Source organism: Musca autumnalis, unplaced genomic scaffold (genome assembly GCF_047663935.1).
Source record: "Musca autumnalis isolate F117 unplaced genomic scaffold, ASM4766393v1 scaffold_2, whole genome shotgun sequence".
NCBI lineage: Eukaryota > Metazoa > Arthropoda > Insecta > Diptera > Muscidae > Musca > Musca autumnalis.
The window spans coordinates 183,110,523-183,134,618 of record NW_027411755.1 but is presented as its reverse complement, the minus strand read 5'-3'; the positions used below and the strand labels follow the sequence as shown (position 1 = coordinate 183,134,618).

General features: G+C 38.5%; 1 protein-coding gene across 1 annotated transcript in view; it reads right to left on the bottom strand.

Moving 5' to 3' along the window:
* Positions 1-24,092, bottom strand: part of ppk17 (amiloride-sensitive sodium channel pickpocket 17) — a 70,940-nt gene extending 46,848 nt beyond the window's left edge. The window contains exon 1 of the mRNA XM_073965684.1: positions 23,979-24,092. The gene's annotated coding sequence lies outside the window, so the exon portion shown is untranslated. The remainder of the gene's footprint in view (positions 1-23,978) is intronic.
* Positions 24,093-24,096: the final 4 nt, after the last annotated feature.

Sequence of the window (24,096 nt, the reverse complement as noted above, 5' to 3'; positions counted from 1 at the left end):
CGACCGAGTGTATCATGGTGGGATACAGCAGTGAAAGCAAAGGATATCGTTTGTACAACCCTAATGATGGCAGTATAATTATAAGTCGAGATGTTGTTTTCGTAGAACATAGGCAAGTAATGGCAACAGAAAATAGTGTGCAAGATTTCTATTATCCTGATTTGGAACATTATGGTGGTGTCGATTCAGGGGAGAGTGAAATTGATGTCGCATCAGAAGCAATTGATGTCCCATCAAATTGTGACAGTGAATCGACCCCTTCGCCACGTTATAGCGAAACGGATAATGACGATGAACAAGCCGACGGCACCTTAGTTCCTGGCGAGGCATATCCTGAATCGGAGTCGGATAGTGAATATTTGGATACTGATTGGCCGTCGAATTGTGATAATGCAGAAAGACGAACTGATAGCACATGGTCGCCAGATATGCATAATAACCAACCGAGCAGTGAAGGACCGACTATACGCAGATCTGAAAGAATCGCAAACAGAAATCTACCGTCATCAAGTTTTTGTGCAATTGAGTTTGTTTCGACTGATCCTGGAAGTTTCAAAGAAGCAATGTCTTCAGAGCATGCGGAAAATTGGAAATCTGCTATGAATGAAGAAATCAACTCACTGAAATCAAATAATACGTGGGTTTTGACAGAATTACCACCGGGTGAAAAGGCCGTGCAGTGCAAATGGGTGTTCAGAACCAAATGTGATAATGATGGTAATCCAAAGAAATGGAAAGCTAGGCTGGTAGCTGCAAAAAACGACATGGTGATACATCAAATGGATGCGGTCAGTGCGTACTTAAATGGAAACCTTAAAGAAACTATATACATGCACCAGCCAGAAGGATTTTGTGATGGTTCGAAAAAGGTATGCAGACTCGAGAAATCTTTGTATGGTTTAAAACAGTCTGGTAGAGTCTGGAACCAGACTATTAATAATGAATTATTGAAAATGGGTCTTGTGCGGAGTGACATCGACCAATGTATATACCACGATACCAACAACGGGTATAAGCTTTATGTCGCAATATACGTCGACGATGTTCTCATTTTTTCGGATAATATCAAGGCGGTCCGAAACGTAAAGAAGAAACTTTCTAAAGCGTTCAAAATGAAAGATATGGGTGAAGTATCAACTGTGCTTGGAATGAAGATCACACGAGGCGTAGATCACATAAAGTTAGACCAAAGCAAATACATAGCGGATGTGTTGAAGCGTTTTAGAATGGATGATTGTAACCCTATTTCAACGCCAATCGATATTAATCAAAAACTATCGTCTTCTATGAGCCCAAAGAATGACAAAGAGAAAAATGAAATGTCACGTATTCCATATATGCAGGCAATTGGATGTCTGTTGTTTGCATCACAGATATCACGTCCAGATATATCATACGCCGTTAATGTGTTAAGTCGTTTTAGCACAAACCCTGGCAAAGCTCATTGGGAGGCCGTAAAGCGTGTAATGCGTTATTTAAAGGGAACGCTTGATAAAGGTTTGGTTTACAGAGCAAGTAGTAAACAATCAAACATGATCGGTTATTGCGATGCTGATTGGGCAGGCAATGTGGATGATCGACAGTCAACAACAGGCTACGTATTTATTTATCAATCAGCTGCTATTTCATGGGCAACGAAAAAACAAAAGACCGTAGCACTTTCTTCAACAGAAGCTGAATTTATGTCCGTGACTGCAGCTATTCAAGAATCAATTTGGTTAAAAAGGCTGGAAAAGGAACTCAACCCAGATTGCGAAACAGCCATCAAATTATTTTGTGACAATAAGGGGGCTATACAAGTGGCCCTGAACAACAACTATTCAAACAAAACAAAGCATGTGGATATAAAAGCAAAGTTCATTAGACAAAAAATCGAAGCAAAAGAAGTTACCCTAGAATATATCTCAACAAACGAAATGGTAGCAGATGCCCTCACGAAACCTATATCAGTACAAAAACTTAATAAGTTAATGAATTACTTTGGTCTTTTATAAATCCATAATACGTTAATTGATCATTTTAAAACAAATGTTTATACATTCAGGGAGAGTGTTGTAATTAGAATGTTTTACTCATTTGTATGTTTACTTTGCTGTTAAAATACTATATTCAACATAGCATGTCATGCCTTTAATTGTATAAGTTTTTTTTACCAAAACTTGTATACATTTTTTTAGTCTCAATAAAAACTTTAAACACAAGAGGTAGGGTATTATAAGTTGGTTTTGGCCAAACAGTTTGTAACGCATCGAAATAATGGTCGTAGACCCATACTTATATATACCAAAATGAATGTCTCGATGAGCTGAGTCGATCTGGCTATGTGTGTCCGTCTGTCCATCTAAACCACGCTACAGGTCGCAATTTTGACCAGATCGTCACCAAATTTTGGGTGTTGTTGTAGAAAATATCACCTTTACATCGATGTATAGTAGGTTGTCGTAGGTGGTCAAACAACGAAGATATCGCAATAGTCGCTAATACAACCCAATTTTTCATTTTAATTATAAGGACGAATATCACAGCTTTGGATGGGGAGCTTCCAAAAGCAAATCCTGACTATGAAAGTAGATTATCCCACCTTTACAATGATGCAAAGTATGTTGGCGTAGGTGGCCAAATAACGAAGATATAGCAATAGTCTGTAATACATCCCATTTTCTGATTTTTTGTAATCACGCAATTTTGATCGGATCGTCACGAATATTTTGGGAGTTGATGCGGGTCCCTCAGAGGAAGAAGGCTATTAAGTTTGGTGATAGTCAGATAATATTCAGGAGTCGGAAGGGGCAAAAGCTTATTTGGAGAAAAGGTCAACGTTTTATTTCCGTTTCAAACAATTTGTAGTTGATTTAGCAATGTCCATCCGTATCGAATGGATCAACCGATTCGCTCCAAAATTTGGCTTTCGTAATATTTTGCCCAAACATAATTAAAGTTCGAATATGGGCTATATCGGTCCACTCCTTCCGGTACCTCCCCCACAGAATTTCGAAAATGTTCGGAAAATTTGTGCGCATGATAACTCCTGAAGGAAGTAACCGATTTAATCCATACTTTGCACATCTTAAAGTTTCTTCCATATTTAGATGAGGTTCCAATATGGTCGGTCCACTTCTTCGGGTACCTCCCATACAAAATTTCGGAAAAGTTCAGTTTAGGACCTGCTCTAGAATCGTTTTAATTTCTGTTGTACAACTTGTATTCACGGCCACCCATACGAATGGACCGACATAGTCCATTATGGAAATGTAACTTATTTTGGGAGTCATATCTTTTCTATAGATATCGTACCCACTAGTTATTTCAGTGCGTCATCGTATAACTTTTGGACCATTATGTACCATTTTAGAAGTTAAACTAAATTTCGACAAAATATTAGAAGATCCAAAGTTTGGACACAATTGGTTGCCCCGTTCAAAATATATCGTGCATACCATTTAGATACACTTTTTAGTACTAGAAGTTGTTGATAGGAATTGCACATCTTCGAACTAAAACTAAGTTTGGACAAACAAGTAAAAAAAGTATCAGTCAGCTTGGCCGACAGAGATATACCCTCAGCATGTGTATATTGAAACTATAATTGTTCCACAAACACAAACATCCCATACGGGACAAGGGGAGACTTCTCTCATATCAATGAGTGCACCCCGATTCATATAAGCTCAATGATATATTGAAACTATTTTTTCCCAAAAAAACGTATGTATTTAGAAGGTTTTAAAAATTGTGGACGTATAAACCGACAAAAATGATTATTAGATTAAAGTGCAGAGGAAATACTTAAAGGAATGGATCAACATTGACCATTATGGAAGTCGATCTCCAGCCACTACATATGGTGCCATAGGGGGGTTTTACTACCTTCGGGCTGTTTGCTTAAGAAGTGTGGATTTGCCCCTGAAAATACTTTTACCATCGGAAGTGAGGCAGCGAATGCAATGCAGTAGCAAGTCTTAAAGTGAACTTATCCGAAATTTTGTTTGGGAGGTACTGCATGAAGTGGACTAATATAGTCAATATTTGAACCTGATGTATATCTGGTAGATATATTAGAATGTGTAAAGTATGGACCAATTCGGCCACTCCCTTCAAAAGTTACCGTACGAACAATTTTTCCGAATATTTTTGAAATGTTGTGGGGGAGGTACCTGAAGGAGTGGACCGATATGGCTTATCTTCGAACACAAACTATGTTTGGACAAAATATTACTAAGGCTGAATTTTGGACCGAATCGGCAGATCCTTTCGAGAGTTATCTTGCGCTCCAACCACCTCACACCGTGTCATAGGGTTTTTTTTGCAACTTTCAGGCTATTTTCTCAGGAAGTATGGACGTGCCCCTGATGAAACTTTTACCGTCGTGTAGGGGGTGGTGAATACAAGTTGCTAAAACAAAAATCAAAGCGATTCGAGAGATGGTCCTAAACTGAACTTATCCGAAATTTTGTGTGGGAGGTACCCGAAGGAGTTAACCGCTTAAGTCCATATTGGAACCTCATCTAAGTCTGGTAGACTTTTCACGAGTTATAAATTATGGACCAAATCGGTTGCTTCCTTCAAAAGTTATCGTACGTACAAATTTTCCGAACATTTTCGAACTTTTGTGGTACCTCCGGTACCTCCCGGAAGGAGTGGACCGATATAACCCATCTTCGAACTTAAACTAAGTTTGGACAAAATATTACGAAAGCCAAATTTTGGACCGAATCGGTTGATCCGTTCGAGAGTTATCGTGCACTCCAGCCAGCCAGACAGACGAACGGACATTGCTCAATCCACTCCAAATTGTCTAAAACACATTTCGTCCAAACATACTTGGGGTCTAAAACCATTATTTCGATGAGGCACATTTTGCCCGTATGAAAGTGTATATGGTAACATGGGGCGCCTTCGCCACGTTTTTGTTCAAAATGTTTTGTTCAAAATATTCAAATATTATTTTTGGAACAAATATTAGCATATCTTGACTATAAGTTTTGATATATAAATGGTTATAATTTTGTTCTTAAAATATTATTTTTGAGAATTTACAAAATGTGTAAAAAGTGGCGAAGCCTCCTCACCCATGGGGCAGCTTCGCCATCGATATTGAACATTCTTCAACGGACTCTAAAACTGTAAATCCTTCCTTAAATATCAAGATTATGTAAAAAAAGAACATGTTTTCTATTGAATAATTAAAAATTATTTTAAAATTCATTAAAAGTAACCGATTCTAGAGGTTAATTGAAGTAGCTGCCTTGAATTTAGGTACAAAAATCATAATATAACTAAAACAAGATACGTTTAGGATAATATTTGATTTTAACTTCATATTATAGTGTGGTATATCTATGGTATAAAGAATTTAAGTTAAACATGACATATTTCGAACATTAACCCACCACGCCCCTATCATGGCGTAGGCGCCCCACCCCTTACATATTTCATAATATTAATATATTGACATTTGCAATTGCTTTTTTCATGCGAATTATTGGGATTTATATTTTTCAGTAGTTGTCTTCTAACGGTATAAAATGTGTTTTTGATATCACAAATGGTAAAGAAGATATCACAAAATATACCTACCATAATTATTTTACCCAATACCCTGAAAACACAAAACCGCGCGCGTCCGCTATCATACCTATGACAACACTGCCAACTTTTGGGAGATGATAGATCTTCATCAAACTCACAATTTTGTTTTTAACGGATTTTTTCTAGCACTTGTATTTTGCGAGAAAATCGACCTGGCGTAGCCGCCCCAGTGGCGAAGGCGCCCCATGTTACTATATACACTCGTTAGCAAAAATGCTGAGGGTATAAAAATTACACATGTATTGGTTTAAAAATTTACTTATTAATCTACAATTTATGTACTTTATTGGGGCCTTAAGACCCGACCACGACTGTTTTTAAATACGTTATATCTCCAATACTACTGAACCGATTTCCATCAAATTGGCAGCAAAAGCTCAATGTTTGCCATTGTTATGTATATTTTATGAATTTCGCAGGAGGTGGGGTACCTTCCCTATGCCTTTCTTTTAAACGCTATATGTATAAGTCAAACTTAAGATTATATCGGTTTAAGCATATATTTTGGGAGGCAATGGGGTTGTGTGTACCATAGGTACAAATTGGCTAAGTATATTATATCTTGAAAACTGATAACCACGCCCACTCTTCTCAATACATTATTTTTCCAAAACTACTGTACCTTATTTCAAGCAATTTTCAGAAATGTCCCGTGGTCCAAAATGCTATATATTTGTTGATGAATTTCGGGCCCTATTGTTTTATAATTGACTTATGAGTGCATCGACTTGCATTATAATTTTCGAGGCAACGTTGGACATGGACGATAATAAATCCTAAACAGCATCAATGGGCGAAAAAAATCCGTAAGAGAAAAGAAAGGCTACAGACGAAATCTGTTGATAAATTTCAAATCTGCCTCGGTTTGACAATGGACCGAAGAAGTGAGGTATACAATATCTATTTTTGAATTATCAAACATAAAGTCCATTAAAAGCTGTTTTAAAACTCATTACGACGGGCCAGCAACGCGGACCGGGGTCTGCTAGTATGAGAATAAGAACCGCTATAACTTTTGCACGCATCAGCCGATTTTGTGAACGCGAACGAATTTAAAATCAAAAGTTTTTCCCTAACCTCTGTACCAATAATCGTAGATGTGTTCGCAAATTTTTTTTAACTTTTTCAAATGTAATTGCAAAAGAAATTTGGTTTTTACCATATATTCAAATATATTTTTCATTTAAAAATAAATAGAAATATTCACAACATTATTAAGTCGTATGACTCAATGAATGTTCATTTTATTTCATAATACACCATATTTTCATATTACACAGTCAGTTGGTGAATGTGCGTTTGTATGTCTGTGTATGTATGTATGTCTGCTTGAATGTTGTGATTAATGTTTAATAAAAATATTTATTAATTGCAATATATTTTCTAAGAAACACTGACAAATATGCATGTCGCCCGGTCACAGATCACTAATTCCTTTAATAAACGGCGTTTTTTTATTTATTCGTTTTTAGGTTTTCTAAATTAGTCTTCAAAAAAGACGACGAATAATCTAAAATATTTTCAAACGATTTAATTGAATTCATCGAAATAAAACATTCAATTTACACCTTCAAAATATTAATGTTGGCTATTGATGGCGATGGCAAATGAGCAACGAAGCATTTGAATTTGATTTCCTTTTTTTGTTCTTCAGATTGGTGAACAGTGGCTTCATTTGATGGACCCTTTTAGATAAAAAGTAACACAATTTAGATCAGATAATCGATTACATTGGGTTTACATTTTTTTTTACAAAATTTCATTGTCTACTTGTCATTTATTCATACAGAATACATTTTGTTAACCCCACATAAAACGCTATTTATTTCACATCATTTTAATTGTTTTCCTCATATAACTAAATGTTTATTCTCTTTGAAATACTGTACATAAATCGCATTCGCACTGCCATATTCACATATTTGTGAAAAGAAAATCATTAATATTTCTTCCCTCCTCAAACCCTAATTCACAGACCAGTGAATCGCAACGAAAATTGTCAGAAATATTTTCAAAAAATTTAATGGCACTGAATAATAATTTTGCATTGCACATTGCCGAATGTTGGCTGGCTAATAAGTAATTAACTTTTTGGCTGACATTCATCGAAAGTATTTTTAACAAATTTATGAATCTATTTTTTGTTTTCCTTTCCTTTGCGAGACATTTGGGCTCTGAATCATCAAATAGTGACGAACCAATAGACCAACTAGTAAATTGAAATTATTTTTAAGATTGTTAATATTTTTTTTCGGTGATTTATCACACAATTTGTTATAAGTTGAAGAATCGATCAGTAGTACGATTCTCTAACTCATTTTTAGAGTTACCGACAAAAATCGGTAAAATTAAATAATTTAATAAATTCATAATTTTGCGTTTTAATGTTACCGACTGTTGTCGGTAACTCAAAAAAACGAGTTGGGGAATTGCACTACAGATGACTGCTTAAATATGATGTATTCCCCTATTTGCTGAATATAATGTTTTCAAAACGAATCGAATAGCTTTGCAATATTTGTTTGCCTCTCTGTATTAGAGAGTGCATTAAGTTAGCCCTTTAACGGCCACAAAGTACAAATAGACACAACATGGATGTAATACATCTAAAAGCTGAAATCATAACACATATTGTCAGCATATTCCACAGAATCCATAGACCTTTAACAAGGACCCAAATGACCAGGAATGTCGTGCTGCTATCGAAGAGAAGAATGCGGCATAAAGAGCCTATTTTACAATCAGTAGCAACGCGAAGCCATCGAGAGAAGTAGCGGATGGAGGACAAACATTTTTGCCACAGGAAACGACAAAAATAGAAAAGCGGAAGTTTGAAAAAATCGAGACATACAGTAGTCAGAATGAATTCAAACATGAAATTCTACCAAAATTCTATTCCACAGATAGCGTGCTCAGGGTATGGAAATATCATTTTTCCAAACTGTTCCAGTACAAACAAAGACGACCAAGATATCACTGATCTAATCCTAGACTATCTTATTGAATGTATACCTCCCAGCCAGGGTAGGGTATAGACAACAACAAACTGACCACAGGTGCCGATGGTTTAGTAGTCGGGCTATTTAAGAATAGAGGCGACATGCTGATAAGAAGTATGCGGGACCTACTTAGTATCATCTGGAAGGGAGAACAAGTATCCGACGATTGGAATGTGACCATCCGATTATTGGAACATGTGTTCAAATTATATAAGTCTGATCCCCATTATCTATAAGATAATGTCTGGATTATTGTGTGAACGACTAAATCCAATGACCAATGAAATAATTTGCCAATATCAGTGCAGCTTTAAAGCCAAGAGTCTGCATCTGGAGATTTTCATATTTTTATACCCTCAGACTTTAGGCTAGAAAGGGTATATACACTTTCATACGGGCAAAATGTGCCTCATCGAAATAATGGTTTTAGACCCCAAGTATGTTTGGACGAAATGTGTTTCAGACAATTTGGAGTTGATTTAGCAATGTCCGTCCGTCTGTCTGTCTGGCTGGGGCGCACGATAACTCTCGAACGGATGAACCGATTCGGTTCAAATTTTGGCTTTCGTAATATTTTGTTCAAACTTAGTTTAAGTTCGAAGATGAGCTATATCGATCCACTCCTTCCGGTATCTCCCCCACAAAAGTTCCAAAATGTTCGGAAAATTTGTCGGCACGATAACTCTTGAAGGGAGTAACCGATTTGGTCCATACTTTGCACATCGTGAAACTTCTACCAGACTTAGATGAGGTTCCAATATGGACTTAATCGTCCCACTCCTTCGGGTACCTCCCACACAAAATTTTGGATAAGTTCAGTTTAGGACCTGCTCTCGAATCGCTTTGATTTTTGTTGCAACTACTTGTATTCACGTCCCCCTATACGACGGTACAAGTTTCATCAGGGGCAAGTCCATACTTCCTGAGAAAATAGCCTGAAAGATGCAAAAAACCCCTATAGTTATGTTATTATCGGGTTGATAAAACATTTATATTTTTCTTTTCAAATAAAACACTTTATTTCTTCAAAACACTATCAAGATCTTGATTACGACTCAAACTCTTCAGCTAATTACATTTTCTTATATTACACTGTGCAACAAGGTTTCTGTGCGGTGGAAAATTCCTTTTGGAGATGAAAGCCCTTAGTGAGTATATTAAGAACCCAAAAGGAAATTTTCCCCATAGGTCAAGTTTCTGAGATATCGCGCGATGAATTTTTTGAATTTTCGCCTATGATGCTTGAAAAATAGCTTTATATCTCTGTTTGCCTTTATTGTAGCGTCGTTTTGAGATTACATGTCTTCAGTCAAATCGAATGGCGAATCTTTTTGTAGAACATTTCATTCTTCTAACTCAATTCCTTTCATGTCCTTATCGTTCTTTCTTTCTTGAACCGTAGTAAAAGTACCACAAGATGAGATTTTACAGCATCCAAATATTCCCCAAAAATATTGCTCAGAGAATTTTAGGTACGGTTCTCATTGACAACTAATCGATATTGTCACGTTTTCATTGTCCTTTTTGAAATTTACCCGGTTTTTGTTCAGAAAAAAGCCTGTGTTTTGTTTTTCTGTAAATTCGTTATTTGTTATGTATTGGTAGGTAGACATACCCATTGATTATCGCTTAATTGACATCTGGAATGTATCTGAAATATTTACCATATATAGCTCCCGATATGCTGAACACGTTAATGACAAAGTTTCTTGGAGAATAGATCCGGTTATCTAATATTTTGAACCGGATATAGCGATATAAAACCCGGATTTTGTACCGATTTTAAGTAACCGATTAAGCTTATATGTATACCATTAGAAAGCTAATAAAATTGCCAATCAGGGAAAATAAATTTTTTGACAGCATCTTACCTGAGTTCGGTGCTAAAACAAAAAACCCGTATTCTTGAACCGTTTTTAAGGAAAAATATCACTGCGCGTAAATATGAAGAACAAAGCATGGTGGGTGAAATATTCTTTTTGTCGATGAAAGTGGATGAAGTTAATATTATGAACCCGGAAGGACAGTTATGCCATAGGTCAAACTTCTGAAAATTTATCATTAACGTGTTCAGCATATCGGGAGCTATATATGGTAAATATTTCAGATACATTCCAGATGTCAATTAAGCGATAATCAATGGGTATGTCTACCTACCAATACATAACAAATAACGACAATGAAAACGTGACAATATCGATTAGTTGTCAATGAGAACCGTACCTAAAATTCTTTGAGCAATATTTTTGTGGAATATTTGGATGCTGTAAAATCTCATCTTGTGGTACATTTACTACGGTTCAAGAAAGAAAGGACGATAAGGACATGAAAGGAATTGAGTTAGAAGAATGAAATGTTCTACAAAAAGATTCGCCATTCGATTTGACTGAAGACATGTAATCTCAAAACGACGCTACAATAACGGCAAACAGATATATAAAGCTATTTTTCAAGCATCATAGGCGAAAATTCAGAAAATTCATCGCGCGATATCTCAGAAACTTGACCTATGGGGAAAATTTCCTTTTGGGTTCTTGATATACTCACTAAGGGCTTTCATCTCCAAAAGGAATTTTCCACCGCACAGACCTTGAGTTCCAATTTGTGGCACAGTGTTATCAATTAGAACTTCAAAATATCTCTTTAAACAATGACTTGAACTAATAATTATTTGCATCAATAAAAATTGGAGCTAAAGTGGGAATGAGTGGGAGACAATTGGCGAGTAAGAGAGATTATATTATACGAGAGTATATTTTAGAAAGTGAGTGAGAGAGAGAGAGAGAGTAATTTAAATCAGGTGTTGATATTAGAGAGTAAAGAAAGGAGTTTGTACAGGTAAGGAGATAATTATAATATTGAGAGAGAAATATGAGTGATAGTGGTGGAAAAGGGTATTAAGGTGGGTAGACGAATGTGACTCTATGACACCTTGTGTAGTGGTAGGAGCGCAAGATAACTCTCGAACGGATCTGTCGATTCGGTCCAAAATTTGGCATTCGTAATATTTTATCAAAACATAGTTTAAATTCGAAGATGGGCTATATAGGTCCACTCCTTCAGAAACCTCCCCAACACAAAACTTCAAAAATGTTCAAAAAAAATTTTCCGCACGATAGCTCTTGAAAGGAGTGACCAATGTAATCTATACTTTGGACATCCCAATATATATACCAGATATAGATCAGGTTCGAATATGAACTATATTTGTATACTCCTTCTGGTACCTCTCACACAAAATTTCGGATAAGTTAACTTTAAGTCCTGCTCTCGAATCAATTTGATTTTTGTTGAAGCGATTTACATTCGCTACCTCCATTACGACGTTAAAAGTTTTTTCAGGGGCAAGTCCATATTTCTTGGGAAAACAGCGCGAAAGCTGTAAAAACCCTAATGTCACCATATATGGCGGTCAAACTGTTTAACCGATTTGGTCCAACAGTTGGTCTTTGTCATATTATATCCAAACTTAGTTTCATGGGCAATAGCGGTCCACAACTTTCGGTACTTCTCCCCAATATTTAAAAAAAATGTCACTAAAATGCTAGGACAATATCACTTGAATGGGGCAACCAATTTGGTCCAAACTTTGGATCTCCTAATATTTTGTCAAAATTTAGTTTAACTTCTAAAATGGCCCATATCGGTCCTCCCTAAGGGTACCTCCCCCACAAAGGTTCAACATTTTTATCTTAGTTCAGTTAATTCCTAATCCACATTTTTGTCGGCAAGATTAAATGTTCAAAAAGGCCACAAAATTCTGAAGAGACCTTAAATACATTCGTTCCGTCCAGAGTTGAAAGTTTTGCTTCACATTGGCTAAGGGTATACATATATCTGTCGGCAAAGCCGACTGACACTTTTTTATTGCTGAGTTAGCAATTTCTATTTTTTCTACGACTTCTACTTTATATTATGTCAAATTTTCAAGTTGATACTCTCAAACTCAACGAGTTACAGCTTATTTGCTAGGAGTTTGGCATAAATCATCAAAAAAGTCTTTTGAGGTTATAATGCACTTAAGCACTTCAAATCATGCTTGATCTTGCACAGGAATTAAGCACTGATAGCACTTACAAAAGATGATCCAATAAGTTATTTTATTTTTTGTGTAGTAATTTTTTTAAGTTGGGAAGCCAAATTTCAATCGCAACTTAAAACGCGTTTTTCTCGGTACTTGATTTTTTGAGATGTGTCACTCTTTGAGTAAACTCTCAGGCTAAAAACTCTCAAACTTTCCAAAAAAAATGTCAAATGACGCCTGGCAACACTGCGGACTAACTCGGACCAACAGTCAAAGTTAATATCAAAAATTTCGATGCAGTTAAAGACCTCATCTCCAAAAGGGATAAGCGGAAATCTATACATAGTTGGGGTTGTAGGACAAATGATATGTAGAGGGCCATTGTCGAGGGTGTATATTAGGGTTATAACTTGTTTGTAATTTTTGCAAATATCAAAATTACCACAGCATAGCCGTGTAGAGCATGAAAAACCACAATGAAATACGGTGTAATTTTTTCTCTATCGCGAAAAAAAGTTTCCGCACCAAATGCGTTGAAGTTTAGTTCAGAAAGTTACATACTGTGTTTAATGACTTTGACTGTGAGAATCGTGTTTGTTTTCTATAAATATTTATTCAAACAAAGCAAATTTAAATTTTTAAATAGAAAAAAATATATCAAAAGGGCTTTAGTAATCGCAGTCGGTGCGGACGGAAACTTTTTTCACCGAATCGAACTAAAAACCCCGTTTTCGTTATCAGGACAATATTCCGCACATGGTACTGGCGTGGTATTTTTTTGGTTATAGCCCTAGTGTATACATTTCCATTCGACCAAAATGCGTCTTATCGATATATTGGTTTTACACCCCAAGTATGTTTGGACGAAAAACATTTGAGACAATTTTACAAGTCGGTGCAGAAGTACTCACTTTCGACTTGCACTCAGAAGGTCTGCGGTACAATACCTGGCCAGAATATCAAAATTTTTGGCAGTGGCAAATCCTCTCAGTGTAATAATGTTGACTTACATTCGGTGTACATGGATATGCGAGAAGTCCCCTTGTCCTTCGGAGATGTTGGGGGAACATACGTTTGTATTGATCAGAATCGAATATGGACTTATCGGCCGACTACTTCGCGTACTTCCCATACAAAATTTCAAAACGAACAAGAGAATTGTGCATCCATATGTGCTCTCTTACATCAGCGACTTTTTGACTGACCAAAACGTGGTGGGTCATCCGCCATACAGCCCTGACATTGCACCCAATGACTTCTTTTTATCCTGCACATCAAGAAAAAAGGCGTGATCAACGATTTTCGTCGCCAGAAGATGCTGTTGAAGCGTTTGAAAACCATGTTTATGAGGTGTTTCATTCGGAGTCGAAAAAAAGCTTCGACAAATGGTTTGAGCGCATGAAAAAGTGCATAAATCATGCTGGAGAATACCCTAGATGTAGTTGGATGTATTTGCCTTAGCCATTTCTTTGATCTATACAATCTCTTAGTAACAGATATTCCCTCAAAAGAATAATATTTTTTGATAAACCATTTAGTGCCAATATCTGGCATACCACTTATAATAAACACCCTATTTTATTTCTGTACGACCTTGATATAGAAATCGTATACATACATATAGACAGATATCCGATATAGCATGTATTATTTTCATTGACGCCAATGATAGACATGACATACACACTTTCCCATTGAAATATATGTATATACATTATACGTACATACAAATGTATGTATGAATATGTTGCATTATAATCCGATATTGCACAATCTCGTGTAGCCACAGTTCGAGAAAGTCTAAAGATAAAAAATAAACAAATTTCATTATCAATCACAAGTTTGTACGAAAATTTTGACAAAAGAACAAAAATATGCATTCCTATATAAATATGTGGTACAATGTATCACTATGGTGCCGGCGATATTCAAATGCATATGCATACATATGTATGTACATACACATGTATGCCGCTGTAAAAAACCGTTGAAGAATTTTCAAAAAGATTATACAAATTATTATAATATCTAACTATCCAATGCCAATTTTTAAAATCTGGTCATGTCAGTGAATCAACAAGGTAGCTGGACATCGTTCTCAATGAACCTTATGACTACTTTACATTTAATTAGTAACTGCAGGCTCACTCACTTAAGTGAGTATCCCGTGGTCATATTTGCAAACAATATCTTCGAACTTCTTATTAACAAATATGAATTCAATTATTTTTTTGGCGTTGTCGGAAATATGCCTACAGCATTCATCCACATGGGCCACATCCGACCACAAGACAATCACATAAACAAAAGACAAGATATTTTGCCGGACGCGATGATGATGTTGATGATCACTCAGGGAAAATATGTATGTTCGTAACGACAACATGTCGGTATGTCATATAAACGTACACACACACACGGACAGACAGACATTGGCTGATGGATGCTGATTTAGTTCACTTCTGTAGCTAAATGCACATTGGATGCCATCCAAATTGCCAGTTTAAAAATATACACATGTTCAGAGGATCCAATTCAGTCAGCGGTCGGTCAGTGGAAACAAAAGTCAGTTCGGTGGGTTTTACAGTGATTCGTTCGAGAAACGTAGAACAACACGAAATGACATTTATTTAATGGGACATTCGATTTTAGGGAATTGGTGCAGATTTTGTAGGACTAAAATTGGTTGCTAATGGGTCATTCATATAGGAATTTTACAATATTGCTTCTTATAAAGGGTCTAAGGTTTTCTTGAAGAAAAACAGAGGTCTTCCTATAAAAGACTAACATGTCTTCCTAGAGAAAACAATAAGGTCTTCCTGTAAAAGACCAGGAAGTTTTCCTGAAAAAAATAATGGTTTTCCTATAGATGACCGAGGGTTATTTTCATAGAAGACCAGGATTTCTTCCAATAGAATACCAGGTGGTCTTCCAAGAGAATACAGTTCTTCTTAGGAGATTTTTCTATAGAAGACCAAGAGGTATTTCTATAGAAGACTAGCCGGTTTTCCTATTGAAGAAAACAAGTTCCTCCTATAGAAGACCAGGAAGTTTTCCTGGAAATAACATGAGACCTGTAAAAGACTGGAAGGTCTTCCAGTAGAATGGCCAAAGACCTTCCTAAAAAGGACCAGGAGGTATTCCTATAGCAGACGAAAAGGTCTTTCTGGAGAAGATTAGAAGGTCTTCCCAGAGAAGATTCTTCTTATAGAAAACCAGGATGTCTTCCTATAGAATTCCTGGAAGTCTCCCTATAGAAGGTCAGGAGGACTTCCTGGAGAATACCTGGAGGTCTTGTCATAGAAGACAAGGAAATCTCCTTATAAGGCCTGGGCGCCTTCCAATAAGAGTCCACCATGTCTTCCTATAGAAGAGCAGGAGGGCCTTCTATAGAACACCAAGATGCTTCCTTGACATGGCCAGGAGGTCTTCCTAGAGAAGACCAGGAGGTCTTACTATATAGGGCTAAAATTGGGTTTCTAATGGGTCATTCATATGGGGGTTTTACAAAAGTCCACTAGGGCTTCTTATAAAGGGCCTGAGGTTTTCTCGAAGAAAAACAAATGTCTTCCTATAGAAGACTAATATGTCTTCCTAGAGAAAACAAGAAGGTCTTCCTTTAAAAGACCAGGAAGTTTTCCTGAAAAAAACCGAAGATTATTTCGAAGACCGAGGGCGCCTTCCAATAGAAGTGCACCATGTCTTCCTATAGAAGACCAAGATGTTTCCTTGAAATGGCCAGGATGTCTTCCAATAGAACACCTGGATGTCTTCCTAGAGAACACGGTTATTCTAAGGAGATTTTTCCATAGAAGACAAAGAGGTCTTCCTATTGAATACTCCTCTTATAGAAGACCACGAAGTTTTCCTGAAAAAAAGCAAGAGGAAGGTAAAAGACCGGGAGGTCTTCCAATAGAATGGCCAGATGACCTTCCTAAAAAAACTCGGAGGTCTTCCTTTAAAAGGCGAGAAGGTATTCCTTTTGTGAGCGAGAAGGTTTTCTATTGTAGGCCAGAAGGTCTTTCTGGAGAAGACTAGAAAGTCTTCGCAGAGAAGATACTTCTTATAGAAAATCAGGATGTCTTCCTTTAGAATTACTGGAGGTCTCCCTATAGAAGATCAGGTGGTCTTCATATAGGAGATCAGGATGACTTCCTAGAGAAGACCTGGAGGTCTTCCTATAAAAAAACAGGAGGGCTCTCTATAGAAGACCAGTAGTTCTTCCTATAGAAGACCAGGAAATCTTCTAAGACGACCTGGGTGCCTTCCAATAGAAATCCATCATGTCTTTCTATAGAATAGCAGAAGGCCTTTCTATAGAAGACCAAGATGTTTTCCTTGACATTGCCAGAAGGTCTTCCTAGAGAAGACCAGAACGCCTTCCCATAAAATTCAATGAAGTCTTCCCATAGAAGACTAGGAAGTCTTTCTATAAATGACCGGAAGGTATTTCTATAGGTGACCCGAAGGTCTTCCTATAGGAGACCGGAAGGTTTTCCTATAGGAGACCGCACGGTTTTCCTATAGAGGAATAGGAGGGCTTCCTATAGATGACCAGGAGGTCTTCATAGAGAAGGCCAGGATAGATTCCTATAGAAGACCAGGTGGTCTTTCTATAGATCCCGGAAGGTCTTCTTATAGATGAACGGAAGGTCTTCCTATAGAAGATCGGGAAGTCTTCCTATAGATGACCGGAAGGTCTTCCTATAGAAGATCGGGAAGTCTTCCTATATAAGACCGAAAGGTCTTCCTGTAGAAGAACGGAAGGTCTTCCTATAGGAGACCGGAAGGTCTTCCTATAGAGAAATAGGAGGGCTTCCTTTAGAAGACCAGGAGGTCTTCATAGAGAAAGCCAGGATAGCATCCTATAGAATACCAGGAGGTCTTTCTATAGATCCCGGAAGGTCTTCTTATAGATGACCGGAAGGTCTTCCCATAGAAGATCGGAAGTCTTCCTATAGATGACCGAAAGGTCTTCCTATAGAAGATCGGGAAGTCTTCCTATATAAGACCAAAAGGTCTTCATGTAGAAGAACGGAAGGTCTTCCTATGGAGGAATAGGAGGGCTTCCTCTAGAAGACCATGAGGTCTTCATAGAGCTATAGCTATATAGCATCCTATAGAAGACCAGGAGCTTTTTCTATAGATGACCGGAAGGTCTTCCTATAGATGACCGGAAGATCTTCCTATAGAAGATCAGGAAGTCTTCTTATAGAAGACCGAAAGGTTTTCCTGTAGAAGAATGGTCTCTTCCTATAGGAGACCGGAAGGTCTTCCTATAGAGGAATAGGAGGTCTTCCTATAGAAGACCAGGAAGTCTTCATAGAGAATGCCAGGATAGCATCGTATATTAGACAAGGATTGATGTCCGGGAAGTCCAACTTAAAACAACGAGGAGGTCTTCCTATATAAAAAGGAAAGGTCCTCTTCTGGTAGGCCAGAAGGCCTTCTCCTAGAAGTCCAAAAGCTCTTTCTCTAGAAGACTAGAAGATCTTCCTATAGAAGATTTGAGTGTCATCAAATAGAAGGCAGGAGGTCTTTTTATAGAAGAAGGGAGGTTTTCCTATACAAGACAGGAGGTCTTTTATTCAAAACCAGGAGGTCTTCTTATAGAAGACCAAGAGGACTTCTGATAGAAGAACAGGTGGTACTGTTGTAGAAAACCAGCAGGTCTTTCTATAGACACCCAGGACTTCCTATAGGAAATCTGGAGGTCTCCTTACGAGAGATCAGGAGGTCTTAGATTTCCTATAGAAGATCAGGAGGTCCAACTATAGAAGTTCTGCCATTACAATGCCAGATGGTCTTCATTTAGAAAAAATTCATTCTCTAACCCAGGAGGTCTTCCTATAAAATATTAGAAGGTCTTCCAATAGAAGACCAGATAGACCTTTATACAAGACCAGGAGGTCTTCTTATAAAACACCAAGAATCCTTCTGGTTAGAGAAGACTAGGAGGTCTTAATAGAGAGGTCTTCCTATAGAACACCAGGATGTGTTTCTATTAAAGACCAGTAGTTCTTCCTTAGAAGATCAGGAAGTATTCCCAGTATTCCCATAGAAGGCCAGGAGGTCTCCCTATATTAGACCAGAAGGTTTTCCTATAAAGGACGTGAAGATCTTCCTATAGAAGGCCTTATATCTTCCTACAGAAGACAAAGAGGTCTTCCAAGATCAGGAGATCTCAGGGAAGACAAGGAGATCATCCGATAGAATACCAAGAGTTTTCCAAGATTAGAAAAAGATCAGGACCTGATCTGTGACGTGACGTTATAGCACGTATATTTGACAACAACTACTATCAACTACCCACATCACTGCCAGCGCTTTGACCATTTCTACTTGACACTCACGCCGTAATAGTCTATACAATGATGAATTTCGCTCCAGTGTATTTTACGACACTCATTGTCCCTGCCTACGGCTAATAATTCTCATTTGCTTCATGCTCCTAGTTATTGAAGTATTTCAGTTTTGGAGGCAAATGGTGAGCTGGCTACTGCAGGGAGTTAGCTACACGGGTTGGAACTAAAGGTTGTTCCAAAACCGCCAACGTATACCTTGGTGTTACCGAGTTGGGAATACTTTTTGGAAGCTACCCATTAAAGTGTGGTGGCTAATAAATTGCACTGGACCTTCGGGTTTTTCAGTTCTACAGTGCTTTCGAGTCATCTGTTCCATTCGGCACTGGACTTCCGGGTTTTTCAGTTCTAAAGGGCCTTCGGGTCTTCTATCCCACTGTTTGGGTAGTAGTAGTACATTGTAGAAACTAGACCGTAGTCCTAGACTAACACTCGAGCGACGAATCCATCGTGTTTCCGAACATCAACAGCCGAACGCCGTATCCATCGTGTTCCCGAACATCAACAGCCGAACGTTGAATCCCTCGGCTCACTAAGCATCATCAGCCGAACGCCGAACCCACCGTGTATTCAAACCCTATCTCTCGGACTCCAAATCCACCTGGTTCCCAGTTAGCTACAAGCCGCCGTCCCGATTACCTGCAAACCGTCGACATAGTAACAGGTCCCCGATCTCCTACAACCCGCCATCCCGATTATCTACACACCGTCATCAATATACCAGTTTCCCGAATATCCACGAACCACCAGCGAAACCACCGGGTCCCGATACAGAGCGAACGCCTTTAACAACCGCTGATTCAGATGATCCATCCGAGTAAGGGTAACTATTGTCAAAATAACGGCCACTTGCCACAAAACCCCATCTAACGAGCACCGATCCACCCAGTCATCTTCACGCCAGCGATCGATCCATACCCATTGAGCATATTCTTATCGTATCCAATTCCGAGTAGATACTAATCTAGTTCTTAAATAAATAAAATCCATATTAATCCCCTGGAAAGGGAAAATACAAGTCTTCTCATTTCGTAAGGTTTAGTGGGTCCTTATGGAGACCCTGAACACAACTGAGTTTACCTCAGCCTGCGAGAAAACCACATTACAGCTCTTGGAAGGTTTCCTGGTCTTCTATAGAGTGACGTCTTCTGGGAGCCCTGTTCTTCAAAGGCTTCCTAGTCTTCTATAGGGAGGCCTTACGGGTCTTCTATAGGAAGTCTCCGTAGCTTTTATTAAGAAGACGAGTAGATCTCAGATCAGCCGATTCGGTCCAAAATTTGGTCTTCGTCATATTTTGCCAAAAGTTCAAAACTGTTCGTTAAAATGGTGCGCACTATAACGATTTGGTCCATACTTTGCACATCGTTATATTTCTACGAGACATAGATAAGGTTCGAATATGGACTCTATCGGTCCACTCTTTCGGGTACCTCTCACACAAAACTTCAGAAAAGTGCAGTTAAAGAGCTGCCCTCGAATCTCTTTGATTTTTGTTGTAGCAACTTGTATTCGCTGCCCCCTTTACTACGGTACAAATTTGTCTGTGGCAATCACATACTTGCTCAGAAAGTGGCTGCAGCGCATGACAGCTTTGAAACGGATCAGACGATTTGGCCTTCGCAACGTTTTGTCAAAACTTTGTTTAAGTTCGAAATGGCCAATATCGCTCCACACTTTCCGGTACCTCCACCACAAAAGTTCTAAATTGTTCGCTAAAATGGTGGCGCGCTATAACTTTTGATTTGATCCATACTTTGCACATCTTACATTTTCTATTAGACCTAGATCAGGTACGAATATGGATTATATTGGTCCAATATTTTGGACCATTTCGGAAAAATGCAGTTTAAGGCCTGCTCTCAAATTCCTTCGATTGACTTTGTATTCCCTGTTGCCATAACGTTGGTACAAGTTTTTTTCGGGGCAAGACCATACTTTCCGACATAATGGCCCAAAAGCTCTAAAAAGGCTACGGGCACTAGCTAAACTGGTTAGTAAGTAGGATAAGCCTTGAAGGCAGAAAACGTCAGAATTATTGTGTTTATTTCATTACTTTAGGTCCGAGGCTAAGCCGCCTGAACTTTTTTACTTGTTTAAATAACAATTTTAACCACTGTTCCTTCTTTTCGAAATTTCACTTTGGCTACACCTTTGGTAAATGTCTCATGGCATGCCTGCTGCCCTGCAAGTGAGAATGAAATGCTCCTGAGGCAGTGTTGCTATCGTTGTTGTTGTTGCATTGGGGCATGTAGTTGATTTGTATTCCGTTGCAATATGTCGGTCGGTCGTTCGTTCCTTTAATTTGTCTAAGCAAATTCGATATTTTTGTACACTTCATTTCTTCTCGACCAACGGCGAAAAAATACGTATTAAAAATAAGTTGAATGTTTTGATTCGAAAAATAACAAAAAGATTTCAAATCAAAAACATCTATGATTGTACTGCGCTGATCGTGCTCTATTGTTACCAAGGCAAAACGCATCGATGTTTACATGTGCATCTGTCCAATCTGCGGCATGAAAATGAACAACGAAATCAACAACAATTTCCTCGTACTGTCCTTCCGCTCTGCAAATGTAATTAACTTGATAAATGACATGGGATAATTGGCAAAAAAAACCCGTCCTAATAAATGGTTTAGTGGCTTCTAACAAAGATTTCTAAAAATGATGTTTTTGAAATTATGGCATGATTGGTTTAACATTTTGACTAAGATGAGTCCTATATATTTGTTGAGGAAAGCGAAGGAAATCCACCGAGTGATTCAAAAAATAATGATTCACAAAAATATATGGGTTATGGCGATGTATGTTTTTAAAGATGAATGGTGTAGGATACCTCCCCACAAACTTAGGATTTTCTTTATGCCCCCTTGACACACATACGACAGGCATCTAATTAAAATCATAATTTCTAAACAATACCAAATTTCCGGCACATTTCATTTGCGGCATGCAGCTACCCATACTGGCTTGTGATCACCGGTACTTTGCCTAATTTATCATCCCCCGTGCAGACACTGCACACAGACAGCAAATCGCAGTCAGATTCATTGATATTTCATAAAACTAAAGAATTTTACACCAAAAAGGAAATGGCCTGTCACCGAGAATTTTGCAGGCAGCCACAAAGATGGGCAGACAGTTCTTTGAGTAGATGTCTGTTTATGGTCTATATACGGAATCAGGGCTTGTGTGTCGTGTCCTATTAACATCGTGAATTACAATAAAATTCTATGTATTAGGTTATTAAATCAAATGATATGTAGGTGACATACACTTTTCTATACATACATATACACATATGGATAGGTTGGGAACAGGGATGATATTTGAACAAATTGTTGTATCTAGTAATTCCTCCCTAATTCTTATAACGAGTGGTTTTACCGAAGTCTGAGGTTAGGTCAGTAGTTTTGTAACGCCACGTTTTCCGCCTATAGCGTGGATATACTCAGGGGGCGGAGTTCGTCACAGAAACCGAGAGGGAAAAGACGTTTCGTTTTATTTTAATTCAAATTTACAAGTTCAATCTTTATTTCCAATTTATAAAATTCCAATAATCTATAACCTTAAACCTAGTTTTACCACGATCGGCTTCGGCCGTGAACACCTCCGGTAGCCTTGATCACCCTCCGCTGGATGGTCAGGTCCTTTCACGGCAATCCGCTCAGACACCACTTTCGAGCTCTTAGATATGTCGGCACCCGAATACGCTGGTTAAGCGTCAATACAGCTAAGAATATTGGAGACCGTTCGGCCCTCCTTGAAGTTCAACGCTACCAATAGTATAGGGGACCGTTCAGCCCTCCCCGAAGTTCAGTACAGATGATAATGTTGGAGACCGTTCAGGCCCTCCTTGAAGTTCAACACACGTGATATTATTTGAGACCGTTCGGCCCTCTCTAAAGTTCAACGTTAGGGATGATAACGGAGACCGTTCAGCCCTCCTTGAAGTTAAACGCACGTGATGATATTGGTGACCGTTCGGCCCACCCTAAGTTTCGACGCGAGCAATAGTATTGGAGACCGTTCGGCCCTCCATGAAGTTGCACACGGGTAATAATGTAGGAGACCGTTCGGCCCTCCCTGAAGTTTAACACACGTGATATTATTGGAGACCGTTCGGCCCTCTCTAAAGTTCAACGCTAGGGATGATAACGGAGACCGTTCAGCCCTCCTTAAGTTGTACACGGGTAATAATGTAGGAGACCGTTGGGCCCTCCCTAGAGTTCGACGCGAGTAGTGATATTGGAGACCGTTCGGCCCTCTATAAAGCTAAACACGAGTAATAATGTAGGAGACCGTTCGGCCCTCCCTGGAGTTTTACACTATTGATTCTAGAGTTCGAGAGTTCCTCCCTAGAGTTCGACGCGAGTAGTGATATTGGAGACCGTTCGGCCCTCCATAAAGTTAAACACTAGTAATAATGTAGAGACCGTTCGGCCCTCCCTAAAGTTCAATACAGATGATAATCGTGGAGACCGTGCGGCCCTCCATGAAGTGAAGCACGAGTAATAATGTAGGAGACCGTACGGCCCTCCCTAAAGTTTTACACTATTGATTCTATAGGAGACCGTTCGGCCCTCCCTAGAGTTCGAGGCGAGTAGTGATATTGGAGACCGTTCGGCCCTTCATAAAGTTAAACACGAGTAATAATGTAGGAGACCGTTCGGCCCTCCCTAGAGTTTGACGCGAGTAGTTGTATTGGAGACCGTTCGGCCCTCCAGAAAGTTAAACACAAGTAATACTGTAGGGGACCTTTCGGACCTTCCTAAAGTTTTACACTATTGATTCTATAGGAGACCGTTCGGCCCTCCCTAGAGTTCGAGGCGAGTGGTGATATTGGTTAAAAAAAAAACAAATCTAAATTGGAAACATACGCCGCAAATCTTCGAACACACGAATCTCCTTGTATGAGTTCTCTGTTCACACTAATTGTGGGGTTACACTTGGGAGGGGTATAGGGAGCACAATATAAAATTATATAATTCTTAGTACTCACGTTTATAATCGCACAGGAACAATCAAAAAACCCACTAGTCCTATTCCGCGCTGCCACCAAATGTACGACCGCGTATCACTCTCGGTTGCTAAACTTTTCCCGATCCGCACTCGATCAG